The following is an 11,263-nucleotide window of genomic DNA, read 5'->3' on the forward strand; positions in this document are numbered from 1 at the left end:
TAATCTTACGACTCTCAAAGCTCGCAAGCGAAGTTACGGCAGAATCACGCCACTTAAAGCATTTACAAGAAAGGTAACTGCATGATCAGGCCACCTAGAGCTTTGTAACGGCAATGTCATCCGATGCTGGAGCTTTATAACTGCCAACGCCGACGCATTGCATAGTAAGCTTAGAATTAGAATTAGTTGTAAATCTGCATCACGAGAATAAACTTGTTCAACTCCAATGCTATTAAAATAAAGTTATCTTTCTATTTAACTAAACGCATTGTTTAAAAATGTAATTATATGCAATTTTCGCCCGCTAACTGTCGGCCATTAGATGTACCGCGCACCGCCCTGTGTCCCTGCTCGGGCGCCACTTGTAAAGTAGTAAATTTCCACCTTGGGATAGACTCAGTCTACCCAGGGTACACTCACAAGAAAAATTTATTTGAAATGTGTGACACCAGGGGGGGGGGAGCGTCGTAGTAATTGGGTCGTGAATAGGGGGAAAGGGGAAGATGATAATTAACCACCACTCACGCGTACCATTTTACCACCGCTTAGCCTTGAGTCTCCACCGTCCTTTGTCGATCCTCCAAATATGTCGCCCGCCTCCACTAAACACGGTCTTTCCGCGTTCTTCGCCTTTATTTCACTTTAACACTCGAAATTAGAAACTATACATTAGATTACAACCGCTTCGTGCGGCGCTCGCTTTATCACCTCTCTACTCTCGAATTTGGCCGCCTTGCTTGGTGGCCACTCGTTGACTTAAAAGTACTCTTTAACTTGACCGCTTCGCCCGACGGTCACTCATTAGCTCCATCAACTCATTTTCTACGCTCGCCCAAAACGCTCGACGTCGGCGACGCAACTCTCCACTCAAGAACTCTCCACGCAGGGTTGCGCCGCCGATCGCCGATAGTTCGTCTGCGCTTTGGGCGGTCTTTTCAAATACACATACAAATTGGCATCTTAGCTACAACTTATCGCTATCTTACTTTTAACTTATTGTTAATCTAGAATTCAAACAATATTCCTTACACACTACCACTTATCACTATCTTAAATTTAACCTATCACTAATTTAAGAAATCAAAACAACATTCACTATTCATCCATATTCATGCTAATCTAAGAAATCAAAACCATATTCACTATTCATTACAACTTATGACTATCTTAACTTTAACTTACTACTAATTTGAAGGCGGCAATCGGCGAGTCGCCTTACACCTTGTATCCGGGCCTTGGTCCTCCTCGTCTCCTGGCGGTTCGTGATACTCCTTGAGATCAGCCACGTTGGCCGTCCGTCGTTGTCGCGTGCCCAGTCGTTGCAGCCGTACTATGTTCGTTGACACGAAGTTAATCACTTTGAATGGCCCGTCATATCGTGGGCTCAACTTGGCGGCGAATGCCTCTGCCGCCTTACATAGAAAGTGGGTGCGCACCATTTCTAGGGAGCCAAGTTAGGGTGCCAGTCGCGTCTCCGCAAGTTATAATGTCGCTCCCGCTCGGCGGCCGCGTTGCTTGCGTTGGCTTGGGCGATTTCCAAGATGTCTTTCAGCTGCTTGGCCCTTTCCTCAGCTGTAGGGGTCGGCTTGCCCGTTCCAGGAGAGACATCCTCATACAAAGGTCCAGGTAGCCTCGGTTCTCGACCCTTCACGAGGAATGCTGGCTTGTATCCCGTCGTGTCCGACACTGGTGTTGATGGATAGACTGAACTCCGGTAGCAACGTGTCCCATGCGTCTTGGCGTGTTCTTAAATACTGAGCAATCATGGTTTTCACCGTTAATTTGGTTCGGGCCTGCCTGATGAATTGTGTCCAATTGTCGCACATTAGGATTCTCGGAGCTCCGAAACGGCATATTATCTTCTCACTCAGAGATTGCTCCAACGTGGCCGAAGTTGCTCGGCGTAGAGGTCCAACGTAGAGGTCCCATTCCCACTTCCGGCCCTTCTTCAGGAGTGCGGTCATCGGCTGCACTATATCGGTGAAGTTCGGAACCTACCGTCCGGACCATGACGCTAATCCGATGATTGTCACAATTCCTTCACCGTGGTAGGTGGCTGTAGATTCTGCACGGCTACTATTTTGTCTGGGTCTATGTGAATCCCCTCGTCACTTATCATGTGTCCCAGGTACGTAATCTTTCTCTGAAAGAATGCACACTTGTCCAAGTTTAGCTTTAGGTTAACTTCTCAGAGGCGACGGAATACCTCCCTCAAGACTCGCATGTGCTCCTCGAGAGTCTCTACTACCACCACGATATCTCTGTCTAGCGCGCGCTGGAAGGTAGCTGGAGCGGAATGTAAGCCGAACGGTATTACTTTCCAGTGGAAGAGGCTCGCCTTGGTACCGTGAATGCCGTGCACTCCCGACTCTCTTTGGCCATCGGGATTTGCCAGTAGACATTCTTTAATGCCATTCGTTCAGCTGCCGATAGTCCATGCCTCTCTCTCATTCCTGTCCACGAACCTTTGGTCGAGCAAGCGATTTCGGACCTCCCGACCGGTCGCTCTCTATCGATATATTTGACCCGCTTCTCAAGGACGCTTCCTCGTTCGGCTCCTCCTTCATCCTCATGGTGAGCGCTGCATTGCCACAATACAACGTGGTGTCTATAGCGCATAAGAAGTCCATTCCCAAGATAAGGTGGTCCAGCATCGCCGGCATGACGAGCACTGTCATTTTTACAACCTTTTCTGCGAGACCCACTTCTACATTCATCCTCTTCGTAATCTCTAGCGCAGATCCATTAACCAATCTGATCCGTGACTGCATCTCCTGGATTTCGCCCACGATGAGTCCTTCAATCCGCTGGTCAAGAACCATTTATCCGTGAATATCTCGCTGATCGCCCGTGGCATCCGATCTAGCTCGATGCCGTAAGTGATCGCTCTTTCTTCCACGATCTCTACGAAACCTATCGGGTCTGTTCGGCCATCGTACCGCATGCCCCATTTACGAACTTGATCGGCGACCCCCCAGGGCGGGGATCTCTCCGACGGGATCGTGGGCGCGGGGATTTGTTGACCAGTCATCGAAGTCGTCAATAGCGCCTCATACTCTCCAGCGTTGCTGAGCTCCTTCCGTTCTTCATGACGCCGCACTGCCGCGCTGTTCACCATGGGCACCCTCAGTTTCAAGGACTCTGTCTGAACGGGACCATGCTCCTGAACCTCTCGCAAATCCGGCTCCGATTTCTGGTAGGCTCAGCTGCCCATGCTTGGCACAGCGCCTCCAAGAGTGAACTCAGAGCCCTTCCCGAAACGCTTCTCGATCTCGGCCGCCGAGTAATTGTTGCTTTGTATGCTGGTAAATCCACCGAACGCTCAATCCTGGGTTATGATATTCGTCGTCTTCTATCTTAAATGTTTATTTATTCCTCTCAGTTTATTCAAAACTTATTCCGTTACTGCTGTTCTATTTATTTGTTTCTCTCCTTTTTTTTATTTTATATATATATATAAGTTAAGCGCTCCCATACTAGAGTACTAGTGATTGGGGGACGCTGTGTTGGGTTCTTGTGAATATATAACAACTTTGTGTTCAATGAAATAATATATTTTATATAATTTGGAAATTGTTGTTGTTTAGACCTATTGGGTCTAAACTCTCTCTAGTCCGAATATAAAGTGAACTAAATCTGTTCAACTGGTTAGGTTCTCCCCTTGAATGTCTGACTGGACTCTCCAGCCTCCTTAGATTGTCGAAAGTCTTAACTCTTCCCCATCTAAATATCTGCGTCCCGCAGATTAGGGTGCATATGTCCATTATAACGATATTCATCCAATATAAATTGTCCAATATAATGATAATTATCCAATATAAATTGCCCAATATAATGATATTTATCCAATATAAATTTATTATCCAGAGTCCATAAATTAGCATAAAGAGGGCCATCGATATCCACCTTCAAGTTAATTCAAAGCATTCATAGTTCCATACATTTAGTATTCATTTGTGGTTATGACAATACATCCAACATTGTAAGCGCATTTATTTCATTCAGTCTGGCATCTCGGAAATCCCTATTACCATAAATGATCGAAACTAGGAAGGATATACCACGTGCAAAATGCTGTGGATGCTATGGGCGCTAAGGAAGTTAAGGAAGCTAAAAGAAGATTATTGCAATATAATTAAATGTGCTATGGGTGCTAGGAAGTCAAGGAAGTTAAAAGAGGATTATTACAATATAATTAAATGTGCATTTTTTTTTTTTTTTTCCTATTTTCTTAAATCTGATTATTGAAGAATTTTTCCAGTTTTTGTTTTGTTGATAATCATTAATTCCACGCTTCAGCTCCAGTCGTTGTTGCCTTGAATCATTTGATTCAATTCGTATTCCAAGGTTCGAACATCACTTTTATCAGCATAATGCAATCGCCAAACTCGCTTAATTTCAGGCCAATCATCATTTTGTACACCGTACGATTACAGTGAAACATCGGCAATTCCAATTACTTTTCCTTGTTTATGTAAAATTATTGAGCGATATAGAGGTCTTTCCTTGATAATAGAATAATCTTCAAGTACGGACTCGATCCTGTTTACCCACGAGGGTGAAGGGTTTCCCTCAAATGTGGGCAACACTTTAACACAGTCCGGCAATGACGAAATTTCATTTAATTCAAGCTCCGAACGTGGACGGGCCAGTGAGGTTTGTTCCTCTATGAGAGACTGATTAGTATCCTCTTTTTCCAAACGATCCACTTTCCTATTCAATTGCTTCAAATCTTCCTTAAGACTTAAAAATTGATCGGCTAACACAGTTATTGCCGCGCTCAGCCCTTGCAACGTTCCATTAATATTTTCCATATTACTTGTTATCCGTTAATTTTACTATTATTATTCTATTTATATAAGTTATTTTTATTCTTATTTTCATTATTATTATTTTTTTTTATTATTAAACCCTCTGTAGGATTATTTTTATTTGATTACTATATTTTTTTAAATTTTTAAACTTTTTGTAGGATTTCTTTTAAATTTTTTTTTATACTCATTCACGAAAGTGAATATCTCCGATTTATAAAGTGCTAAAATTTTCCCGATCCGCCCACTAGGGGCGTGGCAAATCGGAAAATGCATTTTCCGATATACCAGAAATCATGTTAGTTAAAGAGCTAGAAAGCTGAAATTTGGAATATAGATCCGCATCGACCACTAAGGATCACGAGCTATGGCGGATATATCTACGCCCATTGGGGGCGTGGCAAATCGGATAAAACTGTATCTCCTAAAGTTGTAAACCTAGAATGCTGAAATTTTGCACGTCAGCTAATGGTATGATTCTATAAAGTCTGAAGATAAATTATAAGTCTACGCCCATTGGGGGTGTGGAAAATCGGACCTGAAGATATAGTGATTTTTTAAATTCTCCTATATTTTGGACACTATTGATGGCAGAGACCTCAAATTTTGTATATATACTCGGACTGATCACCCAAGACCAAAAAGTTTTGTCGGATATATGTCCGCCCACAGGGGGCGTGGCAAACCGCAAAAGTTTATATCTCCTAAAGTATAATAGCTAGAAGCTTCAAATTTGGATAGTTGAGTTACTGGTAGCCTCCTCTATCGATTCCCCAAAAATAATTTTTACGCCTCTTTAGGGGCGTGGCATATCGAAAAATACCCTGTAATTTTCACATTTTTTGAGGGTAAGCATTCAAACTTTGCAGTTAGGGTACCGTTATCTCTTTCTAAAAACTGACCAAAAATGAGGTGTCTACGCCCAGTTGGGGCGTGGCAAATCGGAAAAACGTGTATATTCTACAGTATTAGAGCGAAACTTAACTACTAAATTGTTGATGGGATGTGAATGAGTATTCCGCAGTCGGTAACGCCCGACTGCAACGTTCTTACTTGTTTTTTTTTTTTGTATTCTTTTTATTTGTAAATTTTTCAAAATTTTTCGTTTAGTTACGGCTTGGTGCAAAAGTGAACTAAATTATTTCAATGTCTGAAAACTTACTTACTATTCAATTCGATGCCTACTATGTTATCGATATAATTTTCTACATTAAATCAGCTTTTCATTGTTTCCAAGCTGCTGCTATTTACCGTTTCCAGTGGATATAAGAAAATATTAATAATCGTCTCGTAGAATTGCTTCCTGTGGAGATAAATATATTAGTAATGCTCTCACATGGTCGTAACACCTTTTTTAAATAATTGACGGGAATATTATTTCTTTTATATTATTTCATTGAATTACTAATTGTATTGAATTACGTGTGTGTATTACCACGTGTGTTATTGCGTTGTCTGTTATAGAATTACTGAATTACCAATTACTAGTTGTATTATCTTTTGTTACCGAACCGGCAAACAGTTTTTATTATTTTACATGGCTTGGGAAGCCCTCAGGATCCTTTTTGGTGTAAGACCTACTTAGGTGAGGGTGGTTCCACAATCATCTGGTCTCTCTCTTCCTTTCGTTTCATTTATTTATTTATTTTACTTTTTTCTGTTATATATTGTTGCCAGACTTATTCTCTTCCGAAAGGGAAGCCCAAAGTATTCCTCTCTGGTTCTAAGACCTACTAGGGTAAGGGTTATTCCACGATCGAATAGAAGGTCTCTGCAATTCATGTTTTTATTTTTGCATATTTATGCTTTGCTTGTTGATTAGAGATTTCCAGACAACCGCCTTTTAATTTTGTTATATAGTTAGTGCTTTAAGCTTAACTTTGACCACTAGGTTTCTTTTAATTTATACGGAAACCCATCATTCAACACAGGTGGAAATTGTGACGTTTATTTTTTATGACATTTGTCTTACGGCAAGGACTTGAACCTCGATACGAGAATCAATCTCATACCACCACCGCCTGCAAATTTCTTGTATTTTCGTTTTAAGACTCGTCTCGGCACGGATTTGAACCTAGGTATTGCCAATACCACCATTTAGCCATGATTTCTTTTATGTTATAGAATTATCTAGTGCACCAACACTTGCTAGAAATTATGTTATTATTTATTGTATTATTATGTTATGGCAAGGACTTTCACCTCATTACTTTGCAAATCGCAGAAGTACTTCGTAATTTTGCCAACAATTGCCCAATTCGATTGGAACAATTTATTTGTACTTGCTTTGTTAATAAGTTATTTTTATAGAATTATTGACACGTCACCATTTCCCTTTATTTCCGTGAAGAATGTGGGTCCCTGCTCGGGCGCCAGTTAAGCGCTGCCACACTAGAGTACTAGTGATTGGGGACGCTGTGTTGGGTTCTTGTGAATATATAACAACTTTGTGTTCAATGAAATAATATATTTTATACAATTTGGAACAATAGGTTTAAACTCTCTCTAATCCGAATATAAACTGAACTAAATCTGTTCAACTGGTTAGGTTCTCCCCTTGAATGTCTGACTGGACTCTCCAGCCTCCTTAGATTGTCGAAAGTTGAACGAATACACTTTACTTTGTTGGTGTTTAGTTTCGTATTGATTCTTTATTCTGCTGGGCCCGGGTTTTTATAACCAGACTCATGTATAATTTCAACCATTAAATCTGGTGCTTCTATTGCTGAGTGTGTAAGGCTCAGCATTGGTCTATTACATATTATTAACTTATCGCGTAGTTTGTAAGACTCCGCATTGGTTTATTAGCTATTATTATGCTATCGCTGAGTTTGTAATGCTCAACGCTCGCCTCTTACGTATTCTATCGCTAAGGGTCAGGGTCATAATTTATGCCCAGTTTGACAGTTCACACTTGAAACATATGTTATTTATTTTATGATAGCTGTCGAGTGCATAGCGCGTACGTTCCCCTACTTATCATATTTCTATGTTCTTGCATGTGCATGAACAAAAGTCTTACATATACTTAATTAAATATGTAATTACTTACATACATATATAATTTATACAATTTTGACTTTTAATAATATATATTTATATCCATATATTGGATACCGGCTTCAAGCTAGCAGCAGATCAGCGCGATTTTCCTATACGTGTGCACACACTCATCGTCTATTCTATGCGAACAGACAGAAGCGCGCCTTTTCTCACATTCTTAGAATTTCGATTGATTTCTGGACTTTCTAGCCGTTACTGTAGTTTTGTCTGATGACGCTCTCTTAATAAGCTATTCTATTTTAGCAATTGGCTGGTCAAGCAAAGCAGTGGTGCGGGTGCTAAAGGCGAAGTAATGTTAGAGTAGGAGGCTCGAACCTCTTCGGTGTTTTTTTTTTTTTTTTTTCATACATATTTCGTTTTTTATAAAATAGACATTTTATTGGGAAGGTGCGAGCTTGAATGAATGGCACTTAATACTGTTCTTTTTCTTAGTCGAATAATTTTATAAGTTTAAATGTGTTTATTTTTAAATAGCCCTCAAATACATATACGCAAACACATACATATGTATATATGTATATATGTAAGTCTGCACGCATAGCATCAAGCATTCCAGCCTTATACACGCGCTCATTTGTACGTGGGTATGTATGTACACATAAATGCGTACTCTAGCATATTCTAAGAATCTCAGTTGCGATTGATTTGTCTTTGCATTGTTTTTTTAATTTCCAGCCGCTACACTGGCTTTTCGTTGCTATGTGACGCGGTGGTGCTGTAGGCTGAAGTGCCCGCGATCTTTAGTTTAGATATTTTGACATGAACATGCTATTCGGCTTGGGTGCGAGTTCAAATCCCGCGGAAAACTCGTTTTTGTAAATTGAAAATTTTTTTGTTATTTTAGCTTTTTTATATTTTATTAATTTTTATGTGTACAAATACATAAATAGATGGCTGACGCATATAAATGCCGCAATATGGGCATTATAAATGCCGATTGCCACGCCTCTAGTGGCCGTAGACTTCTCATTTTTGGCCAGTTCTTAGAACGAGCAACCGGTAACCTAAATGCAAAATTTGAATTCTTACGCTCAAAAAATGTGAAAATTACAGGGTATTTTTCGATATGCCACGCCCCTAAAGAGGCTTTAAAATTATTTTTGAAACATCGATAGAGGAGGCTACCAGCAACTCAACTCAGCTTCTAGCTCTTAAACTGTAGGAGATAGAAACTTTTGCGGTTTGCCACGCCCCCTATGGGCGGACATATATCTACCATAGCTCGTTGGACGTGGGTGGTCAACCCGCGTATATATTCCAAATTTCAGGTCTCTAGCTTCAATAGTGTCCAAAATATAGCCGAATTCGAAAAATCACTATATCTTCAGGTCCAATTTGCCACGCCCCTAGTAGGCGTACATTTATGATTTTCACCCATCTTTATAGAATTAAAACATAAACTTACGTGCAAAATTTCAGCATTCTAGGTTCATAACTTTAGGAGATACAGTTTTGTCCAATTTGCCACGCCTCCAATGGGTGGAGATATATCCGCCATAGCTCGTGATCTTGGGTGGTCGACGCGGATCTACATACCGAATTTCAGCTTTCTAGCTCTTCAACAAATATGATTTCTGGTATATCGGAAAATGCATTTTCCGATTTGCCACGCCCCTAGTGGGCGGATCGGGAAAATTTTAACACTTTATAAATCGGAGATATACACGAGTATGTGCTCTAAGTTCCTCTAGCTTCAATAGCGCCGAAATAGATTGCGTTCATACGGACAGACTGACAGACGGACGGACAGCAAGACGGACATTGCACAAAACTCATTTCTCACTCATTTGCACATTCATTTCTCTTTCGTGAATGAGTCTAAGAAGTACGTAGATCTATGTACGTATTTCAGCAACGTAGATTTTGGAGCCTGGCTACGTAATTTTCTAATTTTGACTTGGCATCGCTGCACTATGGGGAAAAATCCAAATTATCGGGTATTAATTAATAACTTAAAAACTAAGCCAGATTTTTTGATCCGGTTTTTGTATTATTAATATGTATACCATCAGAAATATATTTTAGAAAAATGGGCGTGTCACCGCCCACCCAAAAAAAATTTATTAAAATTTTGTATTAAAATTTTTTTCTTTTTTTTTAAGAATTTTGCTTGTTCATACTTTAAAATAATAATTTTAATTGAAAACAATCGAACTTTCATAAAATCGAAATTAGTTTTCTTCAGTTTCGAGTTCCAAATCAGCCAGAAATATTGATCCGCTAAAAAAATTCGGGTTCTTCAACTGATTTAATTGTGCCTTCAACTTTACATAATACAATACGTACAACTTCATTAGACAGCGACCTTTATGCTTTCAAACTCTTTTCTAAAGATTTGCCGAAGAAATAATCTGATCAGATGTATCCATTGTTAAAAACCATCAGCGAAATTATGGATTCTGCTCTCATGCTCTCATGCATGATGAAATTAGTCTGATTTATAGACCTGGTTGGGCAAATCAGACGCTTCCCTTACCAAAAAGCCTACAGGATGAACAGTACTTTCCATAATCTGCCTCAAATGAACAATTATTTTTATAAACATTTGCTGTCATAGGCAGTCATTCATAGTTGTCAGCTAGTTTTTGTTCCTGCTGCATTTCTTCCATTTGTAATTTATATTTTGGCAAAAAAAGCGGCTTTTGCTTTTTTAATATCATTTATAAGTTGAATCAATATTAGTCTTATTTAGTTTCAAAATCACAATTACTATTTCTTGGTTAGAGTTGCCTTTTTCATTGAGCCAAATATCACACAGGTCAGCTCATAGTCACCTGCTAAAAATTGATTTGCGCCGGTTGTGCGCAAAAGTGCACATTGAGACAAAGGCACTAAGATCCCAATTGATTACTCTATAACATGCAATTGGAATTACACTGGTGCGCCCTGGTGGCTGTTTTATATGTCTTTGCAAAGTTTAATTTTATTTACAAGAAATGAAATTTGACAACATTTGCTAATTATACAATAAATGATTAAAATAAGTTCAAACATCAATTGGTTTTTAAGCCAACGCATAGTAGAAGCCCTAAAAATTCATATCCTTTTTAAATTTCTCAAAAATAATGTCTGGTCATTGAATAACGATGATTTGAAAATCGGCTAACACAAATTGTAAGCTGAAGGCAAATGCTTTTCGAAGATAACAGCTGACTTTAACAGCTGTTAGGCTTAACAGTGGACTGTTATTCAACATTTTGGGTACAGTACCTTAAAGTTTGGAGTTTTATTAAGATGTTAACATAAAAAAATTATAAATTTTCATACTTCGCAAAAATGACTAAATACCCGAAAAACGGCAAAATTCCCCATAGTGCGCTGGTGCTTTCATATGCGTACGAGTGTATATACATACATACATATGTACATATGTATGTGTGTATGTGCAT

General features: G+C 39.4%; 1 long non-coding RNA gene across 1 annotated transcript; it reads right to left on the minus strand.

The window, feature by feature from the left end:
• Positions 1–5,863: 5,863 nt before the first annotated feature.
• On the minus strand, positions 5,864–7,236 carry LOC122757391. Its single transcript, XR_006357416.1, has 2 exons — positions 7,014–7,236; positions 5,864–6,959 (listed from the first exon to the last, which is right to left on the minus strand). It is a non-coding gene; the product is annotated as an uncharacterized LOC122757391 (long non-coding RNA).
• Positions 7,237–11,263: the final 4,027 nt, after the last annotated feature.

Source organism: Drosophila mojavensis, unplaced genomic scaffold (genome assembly GCF_018153725.1).
Source record: "Drosophila mojavensis isolate 15081-1352.22 unplaced genomic scaffold, ASM1815372v1 contig_72, whole genome shotgun sequence".
In the NCBI taxonomy this organism is placed as follows: domain Eukaryota; kingdom Metazoa; phylum Arthropoda; class Insecta; order Diptera; family Drosophilidae; genus Drosophila; species Drosophila mojavensis.